Genomic DNA, 19969 nt, shown 5'->3' with positions numbered 1-19969 from the left:
TAGATCCATATGGATGAGCAAAGCTATATCTCAAGTATGAGCTAAACCAATGCTAACCCTAAAGCATAGGTGGAGGGGAAGTATATATAGTCTAAGGGGCGAAGGGGTACATGGGCCTCAGCCTAGAAGCACAGCACGCAGACAGGGAGGGCCGGATGTCCGGGCGTCGGGCCGGATGTCTGGACTGTCACGAGGGGCTGGATGTCCGGGCTGGGGTGGCCGGATGTCTGGGCTAGAGGAGCTGGCCTTGACACTCTCTGGTTGGAGGGTGCCGGATTTCCGAGGGCGAGGCCAGATGTATGGGTATTGGCGAGGCACCGGATGTCCGGGCCATGTAGCACTTCAGCTGCAGGGCTGTTGTTGTTGTTGTTGACATCTTCAGGGGCCGGATGTCCGAGATCATGGCCGGATGTCTGGGGTCTGGGAGTTGTTCTTGACTCCTTCCAATGGTTCTCTTCATCCGTGAACTTGGAGACTTGTCCGTCTTCACGTGCATCTTCGAGAGGGTCCTCTTGGTACCTAATCATGCACAACATCTCGGACTTAGGTAGTAGCCATGTCTCGAGTGGATCATATGTGATATCACTAAGGAAGGAAGTCACCTCGGTCTCGAGAGCTCTAGCTCTAGCTTGTGTCATAGGTCCTCTTTGGCGCCTCGTGAGACAATGGTAGGTCCATGGGGATGACCATAGGATGCTCCGCATCATCTCCCCTCCCTTGGGAAAGATCCGACCTCGGATCGAAATCTTCATCACCATGGTAGGGAGAGAGATCTTTGACGTTGAAGATGTCGCTCACGGAGTACTTGTCGCGTGGAATGTCGATCTTGTAGGTGTTGTTGTTGTTGTAGCGTTCAAGCACCTTGAAGGGTCCATCCACGTGTGGTTGAAGTTTGGACTTGCGTTCGTGGGGGAAGCAGTCCTTGCGAAGGTGTAGCCACACAAGATCTCCAATGTTGAACACCATGGGGTGCTTGTTGATGTTGAGCTTGGTCGCGGGTCGTTGTACTTGGTGCTCGATGGTGTGCCTTGTATCTTCATGCATATTCTTGAGATAGTTGACTCGTGCACTCGCGTCCATATTTGTGCGCTCTTGTAGTGGTAGAGGGAGAATGTCCAATGGGGACAATGGGTTGAAACCATAGACGACCTCGAAGGGGGACTTGTCGATAGTCGAGTGTCTTGCTCGGTTGTAGGCGTACTCAGTGATAGGTAGACACTCCTCCCACTTCTTGATGTTCTTCTTAATTAGCACGCGAAGTAGAGCGGAGAGTGTGCGGTTGGTCACCTCCGTTTGGCCGTCGGTTTGTGGATGGTAAGCCATGGAGAAGAGTAGCTTTATTCCGAGCTTGGCACGTAAGGTTTTCCAAAAGTAGCTTAGCAACTTGACATCGCGGTCCGAGACTATCGTCTTTGGTACTCCATGGAGGCGCAATATTTCCCTACAAAAGGGATTGGCAACATGTGAAGCATCGTCTATCATGTTGTAAGTAATGAAATGAGCCATCTTAGAGAATCGGTCCACAACAACAAAGACGAAATCCTTTCCATTTCTAGTTCTAGGCAAACCAAGCACAAAATCCATGCTAATATCTTCCCATGGTTGATACGGAATTGGAAGAGGCATATAGAGACCATGGGATTGAGCTTTAGACTTTGCTTTGCGACATGTAGAGCATCGGTTGGTGAAACGGTTGACGTCCCGGAACATATTGGGCCAATAATAGTTCTTGGAGAGCGTAGCGAATGTCTTATCACGTCCAAAATGTCCCATTAGTCCTCTGCCATGAGATTCTTGCAAAAGTAGCAAACGAAGAGAAGACTCGGGGATGCAAAGTTTGTTAGCTCTCATAAGATAATCATCTTTGATGTAATAGCGTTCCCAAGATGTATGCGTCAAACATTTGGCATAAGGAATAACAAAAGTAGGATCATGCGCATACAAGTCTTTTATGTGCTTAAAGCTAATGACATGCAATTCAAGTTTTGTAACAAGCATGCATATGCGAGAAAGTGCATCCGCCACAACATTTTCCTTACCTTTAATGTACTTGATGACATAAGGAAAAGACTCAATGAACTTACTCCATTTAGCATGACACTTGTTCAACTTAGTTTGGCCCTTAAGGTATTTAAGTGTTTCATGGTCGGTATGGATGATAAATTCATGGGGGCGAAGATAATGTTCCCATTCATGCAAAACTCGCACTAAGTCATGTAGCTCTTTGTCATAGATGGGGTAATTGAGTTGCGCTCCGAAAAGTTTCTCACTAAAGTAAGCTATGGGGCGCTTCTCTTGCGTTAACACACCTCCTATGCCATTACCACTAGCATCACAATCAATCTCAAAGGGTTTGTCAAAGTTGGGTAATGCAAGCACGGGAGCATGAGTAAGGAAATTTTTAAGCTCATTAAATGCGATATCTTGGGATGGTCCCCAAACAAAGGGTGCATTCTTGTTACTCAAAGCATGCAAAGGTGAAGCAATGGTGCTAAAGTCCTTCACAAATCTACGGTAGAAACCGGCTAAACCAAGGAAGCTACACACTTGTTGCAAGTTGGTTGGTTGTGGCCAAGTTTTAATAGCATTGATCTTAGGTTCATCAACATGAACACCCTTAGAAGACACAATGAAACCCAACAAAACAAGCTTGTCAACACCAAAAAGGCATTTGTCCATATTAGCAAAAAGTTGCTCTTTTCTAAGAGTTTGAAGCACGGTCCTAAGGTGTGTGACATGATCTTTGAGAGATTTGATAAACACAAGAATATCATCAAAGTAGACCACAACAAATACACCAATATAAGGTCGAAAAACAAAATGCATGAGTCGCATGAAAGTACCGGGTGCTTCGGATAAACCCATTGGCGTAACAAGCCATTCATATAAGCCAAACTTGGTCTTAAATGCGGTTTTCCATTCATCACCTTCTTGGATGCGTATTTGATAGTAGCCACTCTTAAGATCAATCTTAGAGAAAATGGTAGCTCCGCTAAGCCCATCAAGCACATCATCTAAGCGTGGGATAGGGTAACAATAACGCACGGTAATAGCATTGATAGGACGGCAATCGGAACACATGCGATATGTACCATCTTTCTTTGGAACAAGGATTACCGGGACGACACAAGGGCTCAAACTTTCTCGTACACGTCCGTTGTCGATGAGTTGTTGTACTTGCCGTTGGATCTCCTTGGTTTCCTTGGGGTTGACGTGGTAGGGAGCCTTGTTAGGAAGAGGAGCTCCGGGGATGAGGTTGATTCGGTGCTTGATGCCTCGTAGAGGAGGTAGACCCGGAGGTAGCTCGTCGGGGAAAACATCTTGGAATTCCTACAATAGAGAAGACAACACTAAAGGAAGATTGTGAGAGGTGTTAGCTTTTGGTGCCTCGTCCTTGCACAAAAGGACATAGTGCATGACACTAGATGGGTTCTCACACACTTCTCTTATATCACTTTTGGTGGCAAATATAATTAAGTTCTTCTTGTTGCTCATTGTGGAGGCATTCATTTTGGGCTTGTGGCGCTCATTCTCTTTTTGGTGGTTCGCTCTATCACTATTCTCTCCATGATGGGTGGTTTCCTTATCGGCGATCACTTGGCTTGGAGACATAGGGCGAAGTACGTACTCCTTTCCTTTCATCTTGAAGATATAGTGATTCGTTCGGCCATTGTGGATGACACCTCGATCAAATTGCCATGGTCTCCCGAGAAGAAGGTGGCAAACGGTCATCGGAACGACATCACACTCCAAAGTGTCTTCGTAAGCTCCGATGTTGAAGGAGACTTGCACTCTATGCTTGACTTGGATAGTGCCGGAGTTGCTAAGCCATTGAACTTTTTATGGATGTGGATGCTTCATCTTGGCCCATTGGAGCTTGGAGCATAGTTCTTCACTTGCTAAGTTATGGAACCTCCCTCCATCGATGATGACCTTGACGGACCTTCCATTGATGTCGGCCTTGGTATGAAAGATATGGCATCTTTGGTCTTCTTCTTGTTGATGTTGAAGAGTCAAGACCTTGGAGACAACAAGAGCGGGGCTTGAATTTTCATCACAAAAGACTTGTTCTTCTTCATCTTTGTTCACTTGTCGGTGCATTGCCACTTGCTTAAGTTCTTCCATTTCTCCTTCACTCATGGAGTCATATGTACCATCGTCGTTGAGGATCATGGTTTGCTTGTTAGTACACTCAAAGGACTTGTTGCCTCGGCCTCCACATGTGAAGCATTTGAAGGAATTTGTCTTGACGGTCTCATCGGTTGGGGTAGATGATGATGAAGCTCTCGGCTTGAAGTTTCTTGTTGTAGGAGGATGACTTGGAGTTGTCAAAGTTTTCTTGTAACTCGACTTGTCGTTGTTGCTTGTAGATGGCTTGGTTGAGGTAGAAGGTGTTGGAGTCGTTGAAGCTTGGTTGTTGGAGAAGCCATAGGACATGGTTGAGAACTTGGCATATTTGAAATCATCTTGCACTTGACGTTCTGCTTTGGTAGCTTGATGCACTAGCTCGATGAGGTTCGAGTATGGTTGGAAGTCGGTGATCTTCTTGATAGGATGATTGAGTCCATTCAAGAAACGTGACATAGTTTGCTCATCATCTTCCATGACATTGGCTCATATCATTGCAATCTCCATTTCCTTGTAGTATTCTTCAACGCTCTTGGTTCCTTGCTTGAGGAGTTGGAGTTTCTTGAAGAGGTAGCGGTTGTATTAGGTTGGCACGAAGCATGCTCTCATGACATCCTTCATTTGCGCCCAAGTGGTGATGGGTGGTTCACCTCTTGCCTCTCAACGCTCAATGACTTGTTCCCACCAAATGAGGACATAATCTTGGAACTCAAGGGATGCCATCGCCATCTTCTTCTCTTCCTCATAGTTGTGCAAGCGTAAGATTTTGTCGACCTTCAATGCCCTTGAAAGGTACTCTTCGGGATCATTGCTTCCATTGAACTTGGGCATGGTGAACTTAAGCTTGCCATATCTTTGCTCTTCATTGTGTTGGGGTCGAGGATGATGACGTCCTTGACGAGAAGGATCGTCTCTCTCAACTTGCTCTTGTCGTGGAGGATTTCCATTATCTCCTTCGTTCTTGGCGAACTTGAGGTTCTTGGCAAGGAGGTTGTGGAACTTGACGATGCACTCGAGCTTGATAGTTCCTCTCTTGAACTTCTTCGCGAAGCGCTTCTTGTTGCTCACAAGCTTGTCGGTTGCACGTGGCTATGGCTCGACTTGAATATCAGAGGGCTTGTTGCACCTCAAGTGCTTGAGCTTCTCAAAATTGTTGTTCTTGACGTTGTGCCTCGGCATCTTGTGCATCTTGGTGTAGACGCGCTCGCTCTTCCTCTTCGTGTTGGCGTTGGCATTGCCATTCTTGTGCTTGAGCAAAAGTAGCTTGGTTTTGATGTTGTCGGTGCTCTTGAGAGTTGTTGTCATGTAGAGGGTTGCAGTTTGCTTGACAATCTTGGCACGCAGCATGTCGAAAAGTATTCGATGTCGGTGTACTTGAGACAGAGATGGTGTAGTCGGAGTGTCAACTTGAGTGGCTCCGTCTTGAGGAGGACGAAGTGGAAGAAGAGCGGTTGAGCAACAAAGCATGAATCCCATCCATTCTTGCATCATTCTCTTGCTTGTGATCGTCGAGCTTGTTGTCGAAATAGTCTCTTGTACGTTGCTCGAAGAGTCACAAGTCGGTGGCGAGGTTGTCGATGCATTCACTCATTGCTTGTTGCTCTTAATGCAAAGCACGTTGTGCACCAAAGAGGTGGCTCTTTGTGATGTAGGATCACATGTCGTCGTCTTGCTCGATGAAGAGTGGGTTGGTAGAAGTACTTGGCCTATCCATCATTCCAAGCAAATATGCGAGTAGTAGAAAGAGAAGAACTTATACCAAATGTACCTTGAACGATGTTGCAGATGGATCAACGATCACTCGATGTGGAACAAGGAAATAGCACAACTGGTACCAATTCTTGTCAGTTTCTCACACCTACACAAGTAAAAGCTTATGGTGGAGCTCGGTTAGGATGGTGGCACAAAATTTGATGCAATTGTTAGTGAGCTTCAATAATGTTGGAAAAGATTCGCAAGTTTGCAATGCAACAAGTAGACCAATAGCAAAATATGGTACACGGAAACACACACGCAAAGAGATAAATGGGGTCGTGCAACCAAGGATGAGCCAAAATGTGGAATCCACGAAAATGCTCTTGTTGCACAACACTAGAGAGACTCTAGCAAGATTGCACAATAGGCAGATACGAAGACTTGTGCGCAACCTACTAAGCAAAAATGGCACGACTTCTATCCCAAGTATGCTCTATGTATGGTATTCCGATGATATGATCCAAGATGATCTAGTATGACAATCTTAATGTAGTATGATGCTATGGTTCTTGCTTAAAAGCTCTTTGCTTATGTTTCCCTTTTTCTTAGAAGCTTGCATGGCTCTTTCTCTTTTGAGCTCTTTTCTCATGCAATGCTTCACGAACCAAGATAGCAAGTGTGTATGCGATGACAACTTTGTGACACAAAAGATGGTACCAAGATATGGACCAATGATATGATATGTATGCAATGGGAAGTATGATCACTAATGTGCACAAGTGACGTTGCCGGCAATACTCAAAGGCTAGTCTCGATGGGTAAGATATGCAAAATTGGGTTATGTGGTTATCAATGCAATGGCAAGAATGATGTATCACGATACCAAGATGAGGTTACCGTTTGATGTTGGTTGTTTGTAAGCAAGAATGAATGATGGTGTCAAAATGGTGAAGTGGTTTTTGTTGATGATGCGTCTGTGGCAAAGATGAGCAGCGGTGATGTCGATGTTGAACCGTACCTAAATAGCCGAAACACAATAGGACACGGAACCGCAACTCAAATTCTCAAAGAAAAACGTGACCAAATTGTCGGAGTTGGTAGTGGTAAGTGATGGTGGTATATGTGGGAAATGGTGGTGCTATGCGGAAGTGGTGGTGGTATGCGGAAGTGGATGTGGGTACCAGAACGAAATTTGGCGAAATTTGGATGGAAAACGGGGCGGTGGATGGAAGTGATGCTGCCAGGGGCCGGATGTCCGAGCTTGATGGCCGGATGTCCGGGGGTTCGGGCCGGATGTTTGGGCTCTGGATATGCGGATGAACTCCGCGTGGAAAGTGGCAAATCGGGGCAAAATTCGGGGGATTTTGTGGATGGAAATTGGGGAAAAGATGGGAAAAAGCTAGATCTACCTGCAACACATGAAATCCGCGGATCAAATCCAAGAAAACTTCATCACACCAACAAATCAAAAAAATTGGGGGCTATTTTTGTGGGGAATTTTCGAATTAGGGACAAAATCAACAAAACATGGCTAGAAAACACAACGGGAAGGCTCCGAAATCATGATCAATGTGGCTCTAGATACCAAGATGATGTAGGGTAGAACCCTAGATGGCTGATCTTTCACGAAAGGAGTGGATCCTGCGAAGAACACGAGGGGAAACACGCGGGAAAACACGAGAGAATCACTCAAACCAACAAGAACGATCACACATATGCTAGATCCGAGTACACATAGAGATCACACGGTCCAAAGTCAACAAGGGACAATACAAGGGGTAACCGGTTCTTCTCTGTGAGGAGGTCTTGATGGGGGTCTTCTCCGTGAAGGAGGTCTTGAATCCAACATGGATCTTCTCCGAAGAGGGGTCGCGGTCTCTCTCATGGAGTAGATCCGTATGGATGAGCAAAGCTCTATCTCAAGTATTTGCTAAACCAATGCTAACCCTAAAACGTAGGTGGATGGGAAGTATATATAGTCTAAGGGGCGAAGGGGTACATGGGCCTCGGCCTAGAAGCACTGCACGCAGGCAGGGAGGGCCGGATGTCTGGGCTGTCACGAGGGGCCGGATGTCTGGGCTGGGGTGGCCGGATGTCCGGGCTGGGGTGGCCGGATGTCCGGGCTGGACGAGCTGGCCTTGACGCTCTATGGTTGGAGGGTGCCGAATTTCCGGGGGCGAGGCCAGACATCCAGGTGTTGGTGAGGCACCGGATGTCCGGGGCCTATAGCACTTCGACTGCAGGGTTGTTGCTGTTGTTGACATCTTCAGGGGCCGGATGTCCGGGATCATGGCCGGATGTCTGGGTCCTGGGAGTTGTTCTTGACTCCTTCCGTTGGTTCTCTTCATCCATGAACTTGGGGACTTGTCCGTCTTCACGTGCATCTTCGGGAGGGTCCTCTTGGTACCTTATCATGCACAACATCTCGGACTTAGGTAGAAGCCATGTCTCGAGTGGATCATATGTGATATCACTAAGGAAGGAAGTCACCTTGGTCTCGAGAGCTCTAGCTCTAGACTGTGTCATAGGTCCTCTTGGCGCTTCGTGAGACGATGGTAGGTCCATGGGGATGACCGTAGGATGCTCTGCATCAGGGATCTTGCTCAATCCCTAGGTAGGTATGGTGGACACTGGAAAATAAGATTTGGGTTTAAGGGTTTTTGGATGCACATGTAGTATCTCTACTTAGTGCGGAATTTTTGGCTAGCAAAGATAGGGGCAATCTCCACATGTTAAAGGATCTACGACAATATGACTTCTATGTGAATATGAACAAACACAAATCATTAAGTTGTCTTCCTTGTCCAAGGTCAACAATTTTGGCATATAATATTTTGATGAGGGCTCACAATCACAAAAGATTTATAGGATAGTATATTTATATGTGAATCTTCTCTTCCCTTATTAATTCTTTCATGAGTTGCATCATTGACTAATGCTATGTTTGTCAATCTCTAATAAAATTTTCTACTTATAGTTTTCCTTATGTGGTGCCATCACATACCATAGGATTAGTATATAATATTTTCTTTATTTAATTCCTTTATTTTATTTGTTTTCTTTCTTACTTCCTTTCTTTTATTTGCAACATGAAAGTAAAGAATGCAAAAACTCATACTAAACTTTATTATATAACTTGCACACGATTAGAAGGATAGATCACTAAGCAAACTCTCAAAGAAGAAGTGATCGAACTAAACTTTTATTCATCTAAAGCAAAAGGATCAAACTAAAATAAGTAAAAGCAAGAAGATAGTGGGATGATATGATACCGGGGCACCTCCCCCAAGCTTGGCGGAAGCCAAGGGGAGTTCCCATACCCGATACTCAGTTCTCTTTTAGTGGTGAAGAAGGTGATGTTGGTGGTAGTGAGGACAATTGTGCCTTCAACTTTTTCATATTGTAGTTGAGGAGAGAAATTTCCTCTTTTAAATCATCGACCTCCAACTCCAGCTTCAAGATCTTGTCACATAAATCTCCTTTGCTTTTCTACTGAAAACAAGAAGGAATAGATCGGTTATTAGACCGGTTAGCTCTCTTAGGGAGACTGGACTTGTTGAACTTTATGTGCATATCCCCAGGTTGAGGTAGAGGAACATCCTCCTCCTACGAGCTTGAATCATCGACACTCATCAAGTGAGCATCCTCCTCGTCATCCGTAGTTCGACCATAAGGAGATAGGTACCCCTAGGTCTTTGGGTCAGCAATGAGATGCGAGACATAGCTCTCACCGTCGGAGTCTTGGGATGGCATATTTTCAAAGCTGTGCAGGAAACAACAAGAAAAGAGAACAGAGGATTTCTCCGTGATACGGTGGTCAACAGGTTCGGGAAGTATCTATAGATTTTTTATCTTGGAGGACAAGTATATGGTAGAAAAGCGGAGTACGGAAGGTGTCCCAGGTGCCTGGCACGCCCTGGTGTCTTGTGCCCACCAGGGGACGCTTCCTGGGAGTTTCTTTATTCCAAAAATTCTTAACTATTCCAAATCTGATAAAAATATTTTTGCGGATTTTTCGGAGTCCGTTTACTTACCGTATCACGTACCTCCTTCCTTTCATGATTCTGGAGTGTTCCGGAAGGACTCTTTTATGTGTTCTTCAGGTGTCATAGTTTGGATAATATTACTTTCAACATTAATGGGCATACCTGAGATATAATGCTTTATTCGTTGCTCATTGACAACCTCACGGTTAGTACCTTCGGAATTATTATTTTGATGGCTCCAGACTGGTAAACCTCCTCGATGACGTATGGGCCTTCCCATTTTGAGAGGAGTTTTCCTGCAAAGAATCTGAAATGAGAGTTGTACAAAAGAACATATTCTTCGACTTTAAACTCATGCTTTTGAATTCTTTTGTCATGCCATCTTTTTACTTTTTCTTTAAATAATTTTGCATTTTCATAAGCTTGGGTTCTCCATTCATCTAAAGAGCTAATATCAAATAACCTCTTTTCACCAGCAAGTTTGAAATCATAATTGAGTTCTTTGATTGCCCAATATGCGTTATGTTCTAACTCAAGAGGCAAGTGACAAGCTTTTCCATAAACCATTTTATAAGGAGACATACCCATAGGATTTTTATATGCTGTTCTATAAGCCCAAAGTGCATCATCTAATTTCTTAGACCAATTCTTCCTGGACTATTGACAGTCTTTTGCAAAATTAATTTTATTTCTCTATTGCCAAGTTCAACTTGACCACTAGACTGAGGATGATAAGGTGATGCAATTATATGGTTAACATCATACTTGGCAAGCATTTTACGGAAAGCACCATGAATAAAGTGTGAACCACCATCAGTCATTAAATATCTATCAACTCCAAACCTTGGGAAAATAACTTCCTTAAGCATTTTAATAGAGGTTTTGTGATTAGCACTACTAGTTGGAATAGCTTCTACTCATTTAGTAACATAATCAACAGCAACCAAAATATGTGTATACCCATTAGAGGAAGGAAAAGGTCCCATGTAATCAAATCCCCAAACATCAAATGGTTCAACAGCAAGTGAATAATTCATATGCATTTCTTGACGCTTACCGATATTACCTATTCTTTGACATTCATCACAAGATAAGACGAACTTACGGGCATCCTTGAAGAGAGTAGGCCAATAAAATCCAGATTGCAATACCTTGTGAGCAGTTCTGTCTCCAGCATGATGCCCTCCATAAGCTTCGGAGTGACATTTCCATAGGATTTGTCCCTGTTCATGCTTAGGTACACAACGTCTAATAATACCATCTACTCCTTCTTTATAAAGATGTGGGTCATACCAAAAGTAATGTCTTAAATCATAGAAGAATTTTTTTCTTTTGTTCGTATGTAAAGCTAGGTGGTAAATATTTAGCAACAATGTAATTAGCATAATCAGCATACCAAGGAGTACCATGAGAAACATTTATTGCAACTAACTGCTCATCAGGAAAACTATCATCAATAGGTAGTGGGTCATCAAGCACATTTTCAAGCCTAGATAAATTATCAGCTACTAGGTTCTCAGCTCCTTTTCTATCAATGACATGTAAATCAAATTCTTGTAACAAGAGAGCCCATCGAATAAGTCTAGGTTTAGCATCTTTCTTTTCCATAAGATATTTAATAGCAGCATGGTCTGTGTGAACAGTTACTTTGGAATCAACAATATAAGGTCTAAATTTATCACAAGCAAACACAACTGCTAAGAATTCTTTTTCAGTAGTAGCATAATTTCTTTGAGCACTATCTAGAGTTTTACTAGCATAATGAATAACATTAAGTTTCTTATCAACTCTTTGTCCTAGAACAACACCAACAGCATAATCACTAGCATCACACATAATTTCAAAAGGCAAGTTCCAATCAGGTGGTTGAACAATAGGTGCAGAAATTAAGGCTTGCTTAAGTGTTTCAAAGCCTTCTAAACAATCATCATAAAAAAAGGAATATAGAAACCAACATGACCGAAGAAACTACGAATACCTTTGATATCTTTAGGACATGGCATTTTCTCAATTGCATCAACCTTAGCTTTGTCCACTTCAATGCCTTTTTCAGAAATTTTATGACCCAAGACAATGCCTTCATCAACCATAAAGTGGCACTTCTCCCAATTCAAGACGAGATTTCTTTGTTCACATCTCTGCAAAACTTGATCAAGATTGCTTAAACAATCATCAAAAGACTTCCCATAAACAGACATGTCATCCATGAAAACCTCAACAATCTTTTCACAGAAGTCAGAGAATATAGCAGTCATACGTCTTTGAAAGGTAGAAGGTGCATTACATAAACCAAAAGGCATACATCTATAAGCACAGGTTCCAAAGGGACAAATAAAGTGGTCTTTTCTTGGTCAGGTTGAGAAACATGTATTTGTGAAAAGCCAGAATATCCATCAAGGAAGCAAAAGTGTGTGTGCTTAGATAATATTTCAAGCATTTGATCAATAAAAGGCAAAGGGTAATGGTCTTTTCTAGTTGCTTTGTTTAATTTTCTAAAATCAATTACCATTCTATAGCCGGTAACAATTCTTTGTGGAATAAGTTCATTCTTATCATTAGGAACAACAGTTATACCTCCTTTCTTAGGAACACAATGAACAGGGCTTACCCATCTACTATCAGCTATGGGATAGATTATACCTGCTTCCAGAAGTTTTAATATTTCCATTCTTACCACTTCTTTCATCTTCGGATTTAACCGACGTTGGTGATCAACAACGGTTTTGGCATCAGGTTCCATATTAATTTTGTGCTGACATAGAGTGGGACTAATTCCCTTTAAATCATCAAGAGTATATCCAATAGCAGCTTGGTGCTTCCTTAGAACTTTCAATAATCTTTCTTCTTCATGTTCTAAAAGGTTAGCACTAATAATAGCAGGATATATCTTCTTTTCATCAAGATAAGCATATTTCAAAGTGTCTGGTAATTGTTTTAATTCAAACACTGGATCACCTTTAGGTGGAGGAGGACCTCCTAAAGTTTCAATAGGCAAACTTTGTTTAAGTAGAGGACATTGTTCAAAGAAATTTTTATCTATTTCATTTATTTCATGCATATGAAAATCATTCCCATGGTCTAGCAAATATTGTTCCAAAGGATCATTAGGTGGTACAGCAATAGAAGCAAGACCAATTAATTCATCTTTACTAGGCAATTCTTTTTCATGAAGATTTCTACTAAACTTGGAAAAATTAAACTCATGAGACTCATTACCAAAGGACATCTTAGCATTAGCGGTGTTCAAAAAAGTTCTACCAAAGATAATGTGACAAAAGTCATCTTGTGGGGAACCAAGAACAAGAAAATTAGTAGGGTATTTTATTTTCCCACACAAGACTTCAACATCTCTAACAATCCCAATTGGTGATATAGTGTCTCTATTAGCAAGTTTAATATTAACATCTATTTCTTCTATCTCTCCGGGTGCTATGTCATTCATAATTTCTCGATATAAGGTGTAAGGAATAGCACTCACACTAGCACCTATGTCACATAAACCATGATAACAGTGATCTCCTATTTTAGTTGAGATGACAGGCATGCCAACAACATGTCTATGTTTATCTTTCTTATCAGGTTTGGCAATTCTAGCAGCTTCTTCACAGAAGTAAATAACATGCCCATCCATATCTTCTTCCAAGAGATCTTTAACCATAGCAATACTAGGATCAACTTTAATTTGCTCATCAGGTTTAGGTGCTCTAATATAACTTTTGTTAACCACAGTCGAAACTTTAGCATGTTCCTTTATCCTAATAGGAAAAGGTGGTTTCTCAATATAAGCAGAAGGAACAACTGAATCAACATTATAACGTATAGTTTCTTCTTTAACTGGTACTAGTTCTTTAACTTATTCTTTAATAGGTGGGTGATATTTAAACCACTTCTCTTTAGGGAGTTCAACATGAGTAGCAAATGATTCACAAAATGAGGCTACTATCTCAGAGTCAAGTCCATATTTAGTGCTAAACTTTTGAAAAGCATCGGTATCCATAAAAGATTTAACACAATCATACTCAAGTTTAATACCTGACTCTTTACCTTTGTCGAGTTCCCAATATTCAAAGTTGCGTTTAATTCTTTCCAAAAGATCCCACCGGAATTCAATAGTCTTCTTCATAAAGGAACCAACACAAGAAGTATCAAGCATGGTTTGATCATTACGAGAAAGCCGAGCATAAAAATTCCAAACAATAATTTCTCTTGAGAGCTCATGATTGGGGCATGAATATAACATTAACTTAAGCCTCCCCCAAGCTAGAGCGATACTTTCTCCTTCATGAGGCCAAAAATTATATATAAAATTCCGATCACGATGAACTAGATGCATATGATAATTTTTTTGGTGGAACTCCATTTTCAAACGGTTCCAATTCCATGATCCAATATCACCGCATAGCCTATACCATGTCAATGATTTTCCCTTCAAAGATAAAGGGAAAACCTTCTTCATAACTTTATCTTCAGGTAAACCTGCAAGCTTAAACAATCCACAAATTTGTTCTACATATATCAAGTGCATATCAAGATGTTCGGTTCCATCTCCTGCATAAGGATTAGCTAGCAGTTTTTCTATCATACCCGAAGGAATTTCATATTCAATATTTTCAATAGGTGCAGTAGGTTTAGGGGTAGCTAATTGTGGTTTCGGACGAGGTGAAGATACCCCGAACAAACCCCTCATAGCATTGTTTTCCACAGTAACAAGTGACTATAAATTTCAGCACACCATATAAATGTTTCCTTACCAAATTCGACTTACCAAAGGCGCTTCACTCCTCGGCAACGGCACCAGAAAATAGCCTTGATGACCCACAAGTATAGGGGATCAATTGTAGCTCTTTTTGATAAGTAAGAGTGTCGAACCCAACAAGGAGCAGAAGGAAATGACAAGTAGTTTTCAGTAAGGTAATGTCTGCAAGTGCTGAAATTGTAAGTAACAGAGTAGTTTGATAGCAAGATAATTTGTAACAAGCAAGTAACGATAGTAGTAACAGAAGTTCAGCAAGGTAGCCCAATCCTTTTGAGTCAAAGGACATGCCAAAACGGCCTCTTATGATAAGCAAAGCGTTCTTGAGGGTACACGGGAATTTCATCTAGTCACTTTCATCATGTTGGTTCGATTTGTGTTCACTACTTTGATAATTTGATATGTGGGTGGACCGGTGCTTAGGTGTTGTTCTTACTTGAACAAACCTCCTGCTTATGATTAACCCTCCCGCAAGCATCCGCAACTACGAGAAAAGTATTAAGAATAAATTCTTACCATAGCATTAAACTTTTGGATCCAATTGGTCCCTTATGGAATAGCACATAAACTGGGGTTTAAGCTTCTGTCATTCTCGCAACCCATCATCTAACTGCTGCTCTGCAATGCATTCCCTTAGGCCCAAATATGGTGAAGTGTCATGTAGTCGACGTTCACATGACACCACTAAGGGAATCACAACATACATACTATCAAAATATCGAACACATATCAAATTCACATGATTACTTGCAACATGATTTCTCCCGTGACCTCAAGAACAAAGGTAACTACTGACAAATGATAAACATGATCATGATCAGAGGGGTATTAAATAGAATATTGGATCTGAACATATAATCTTCCACCAAATAAACCATATAGTGGTCAACTACAAGATGTAATCAACACTACTAGTCACCCACAAGTACCAATCTATAGTTTCGGTAACAAGATTGAACACAAGAGATGAAGTAGGGTTTGAGAGGAGATGGTGTTGTTGAAGATGTTGATGGAGATTTCCCTCTCCAAGATGGGAGAGTTGTTGGTGATGATGATGACGATGATTTCCCCCTCCGGGAGGGAAGTTCCCCCGACGGAATTGCTCCACCGAAGGGCAAAAGTGCTCCTGCCCAAGTTCCGCCTCGAGGAGGTGGTGCTTCGTCCCAAAAGTCCCCTCCTTATTTTTTCTAGGTCAAAATGACTTATATACAAAAGATGGGCACCAGAGGTTGGCCGAGGAGGGCACAACCCACCAGGGCGCGCCTGGGCTGCCTGGCGCGCCCAGGTGGGTTGTGCCCACGTGGTGGGCCCCCTCTGGTAGTTATTTGCTCTAATAATTCTTAAATAATCCATAAAAAATCTCCATGAAGTTTCAACTTGTTTGGAGTTATGCAGAATAGGTGGCCTGACGTAGCTTTTCCAGGTCCAGATTTCCAGCTGCCAGAATTCTCCCTCTTGGTGTGTACCTTGCAATTTATGAGAGAAAAGGAATTAGAATTACTCCAAAAAGCATTATTATGGATAAAAACATTGTAAATAATAGTAGGAAAACATGATGCAAATGGACATATCAAGCACACAATTCACAAAAAAGACCGTATGGGCTGTCTATAATGATCGCACACAATTCTGATTACCGACTTGTTTGCCGGGTATCACACACATCTTGGTACGCTGAATCGTTTGTGTTCACCTCGATCATCGCAAACAGTTCATCAGAGCGAACTGTATGCCGTATGTCGCACACACATTGATATGGCTGCCCGTTTTTGTTGTTCTGTCTAATCACAAACAGTTCATATGGATCAACCGTATGCTCAGCATCGCACATGCAACTAAAATCTGAACCGTGTTTGATGTGCCCACCATTGCAAACGGTTTGCACCTTTTTGACGGTTATTTTACACCATCGTTTGCGATTATTGCATCGCACACAGTTTCGTCGAAGGGTCTCTGATCGTAGTGTCGCGTTAGCAGCATCCTGCAGTAGTGGACAAGTGAATAAACACTCATCTTAAGAATAAGACATCTAGCATGGAAATATATCAGCCACCCCCTACCATTTCAAGAGTGGTATGAGCACACAAAAGAGAAATTTAATTTGAAATTTAGAGATGGCACATACAAATTTTCTTAGAACGGCAAAAGAATACCGCATATAGGTACGTATAGTGCACTCATGTGGCAAAACTAGTTTAAAGGATTTTGGATGCACAAGTAGTGATCATACTTAGTGCAAATGAAGGCTAGCAAAAGATTGAGAAGAATGCTACCAAGAAATGAAAAATCTCATAAGCGAGCATTAAGCATAACTAACACCGAATAATGCACCATAAGTAGGATGTAATTTCATTTCATAACTATTGACTTTCATGCTTGCATAGGAAATCACAAAGCTTAACACCAATATTCTTACTGAAGCATAATTATTCATCAACATGACTCACATATCACTATCATCATATCTCAAAACTATTACAAGGAATCAAGTTTATTTTGTCCAATGATCTTCATGAAAGTTTTTATTATATCCCTCTTGAATATCTATCACTTTGGGACTAATTTCATATGTTGCTTTTGATAGCTCAAACAAATCTAAGTGATGAACATGAGCATAAAAAGTTTCTTCTCTCAAAATAATTTAAGTGAAGCATGAGAGAATTTCTTAAAAATTACTAACTCTCAAATAAATGTAAGTGAAGCATGAGAGCATTTCTCCAAAAATAATAAAGCACACCGTGCTCAAAAAGATATAAGTGAAGCACTAGAGTAATTCCATAGCTCAAAAGGATTTAAGTGAAGCATATAGAGCAATTCTAGCAAGTCATAGCATAATTTTGGACCTCTCAAATTGGTGTGTCCAACAAGGATTCATGTCTAAAAATAGAAAGCAAAACAAGCAAAAACTCATATCATACAAGACGCTCCAAGCAAAACTCATAATATGTGATGAATAAAAAATATAGTTTCAAGTAAAATACCGATGGTTGTTAGAAGAAAGAGGGGATGCCACTCGGGGGCATCCCCAAGCTTAGTTGCTTGATACTTCTTGAATATTATCTTGGGGTGCCATGGGAATCCCCAAGCTTAGCCTTTTGCTAATCCTTATTCCTTCATCCATCGTAATGTCACCCAAAACTTGAAAACTTCAATCACACAAAACTTAACAAAACCTTCATGAGATTCGTTAGTATAAGAAAGCAAATCACAACTATAAGTACTATTGACAACCCATTCATATTTTATTTTTGCATTATATCTACTGTATTCCAACTTTTCTATGGCAAAAACTCTTCAAAGAAAACCATAAAATCATCAAAAACAAGCACACAACACAAAGAAAACAGAATCTGTCAAAAATAGAACAGTCTGTAGCAATCTAGATATTTCGAATACTCCTGTAACTCCAAAAATTCTGAAACATTTGGACAACGTGGGAAATTTGTATATTAATCTTCTATAAGAAGAATCAGTATTTTATCGCGCTTCTGTTAAAAATGAAAATTATTTTCCTGGGCGCAAAAGTTTCTGTTTTTCAGCAAGATCAAATCAACTATCACCCAACATGATCCCAAAGGCTTTGCTTGGCACAAACACTAATTTAAACCACAAAAAACACAATCATAACAGTAGCATAATTGTGCAAACACTCAAGAATAGAAAGAAAAAGACAAAAATAATTTTTATTCATTGGGTTGCCTACCAACAAGCGCTATCGTTTTGTGCCCCTTGCTAGGCATAATAATTTTAATGATGCTCACGAGAAAGATGGCAATTGAAGCACGAAGAGAGCATCATGTAGCATGTGAAAAACAAGTTTAAGCCTAAAATACTTCCTATGCATAGGTATTTTATAATCAAATAAATTATCAAGGCAAGCAAGAACTAGCATATGCAAGGAAGAAGAAAGAAACAATAGCAAACTCAACATAACGAGAGGTAAATTTGTGACATGAAAATTTCGACATCCATATTTTCCTCTCTCATAATAATTACATGTAGGATCATAATCAAATTCAACAATATAGCTATCATATAAAATATTCACTACATGTGTCGGATCCTGGGCTCCGCAGACCCTTGAGAGGTTCGAACATTGGGGTGTGTACGAAGAACTCTTTCTCCCCAACCAGTTGGCCCAACGATTCCACTACCTAGCTCGACGAACCCAAGGGACAAGAGACACAGCAGTTTATCCTGGTTCGGGCCACCTTGCAGTGTAATACCCTACTCCAGCTTTGTGGTGGATTACCTCGAGGGGCTGAGGATGAACTAGTATAGTGGTTGGACAGCCTCATGAGGTGAGGTGTTCTTGAGCTCAATGAGCTAGTGGGTGTGAGGATGGTCTGAATGATCCGATCCTCTCTCAGGTGGTGGCTAAGTCCTATTTATAGTGGCCTTCGTCCTCTTCCCAAATGTAGGCGGGAAGGTATCCCACAACGGCCAAATTCAAAGGGAGACAACCAGTACAAATTATCCTAACAAAAGTAGTCTTCGCCTGCAAAGGCGCTGGCGGTGACACTGTAGTGGGCTCCGCGATGACCTCTGTCCTGTCATCCCGATGATCTTGGTCTTGTTGCACCAATATGCAAACCTTTGCCCGATTCCTCGGACTCCGTGCCCGCGATTGCCTCCTTGGCACCAAAGGGGAAGCTGGTACACTGTGCCTGCTGGTGCCCGCCTGGCCTTGGTCATCATGGCTCATGTCATGTGAACCTCGCGAGGTGCACCTTGCATTGATATCTCCGCTCCTCTGAAGCTAGCCTAGTGAGGCCGCCCCCAGGGAGGTCTTGGCGTCGTCCGCCTCATGAGGCTTGGCCCCTCGCGAGGGTCTTGTGTTGTTGCTGCCGAAACTAGGCCATACTGGTCCACTGATGGAGCCACGCCGTGGGCCGCAGGCAGGCAAGTTTGGGTACCCCCATTCCCAGGACACCGACAGTAGCCCCCGGGCCTGAGGTACACTCAAGATTGGCTTCGAGGTAAAGCCAAAGGGCAAGTGCGGAGTGCCACGGGATGGCGATTGATGGGATGTGGGCGCGTCCGCTTCCCCATGCTGCCTCGGCAACCGTTCGACTTGACGAGACTCTGCCACATGCAGAGGAAAATCATCATTACATGTGATCATGGAGGCCGGTGGTTGGCCTCCTCCTGGCTTATAAATGAGGGAAGGGGCGGAGCCCCCTTGATCACCTCTGTCTTCTCGCAGTTCGCCTCATCTTCTTTCCCGTCTCTCCATCTTGCTATTGCTCCCATGGCGCCGACGAGGAAGTTCTCCACTGCCGAGAAGGGGAAGGCCCCCAAGGAGGGACCTGACTTGCCCCCTCCTAAGAGAGGGCGGGGCCGCCCGCGCAAGCATGCCCTGACCCCTGCGGTGGCTCCTCAAGGGTGTGGGTGCGACCTGGCCAGC

The sequence above is a fragment of the Triticum urartu genome, chromosome 5 (genome assembly GCF_003073215.2).
Source record: "Triticum urartu cultivar G1812 chromosome 5, Tu2.1, whole genome shotgun sequence".
NCBI lineage: Eukaryota > Viridiplantae > Streptophyta > Magnoliopsida > Poales > Poaceae > Triticum > Triticum urartu.
This window is presented reverse-complemented; position numbering follows the sequence as displayed.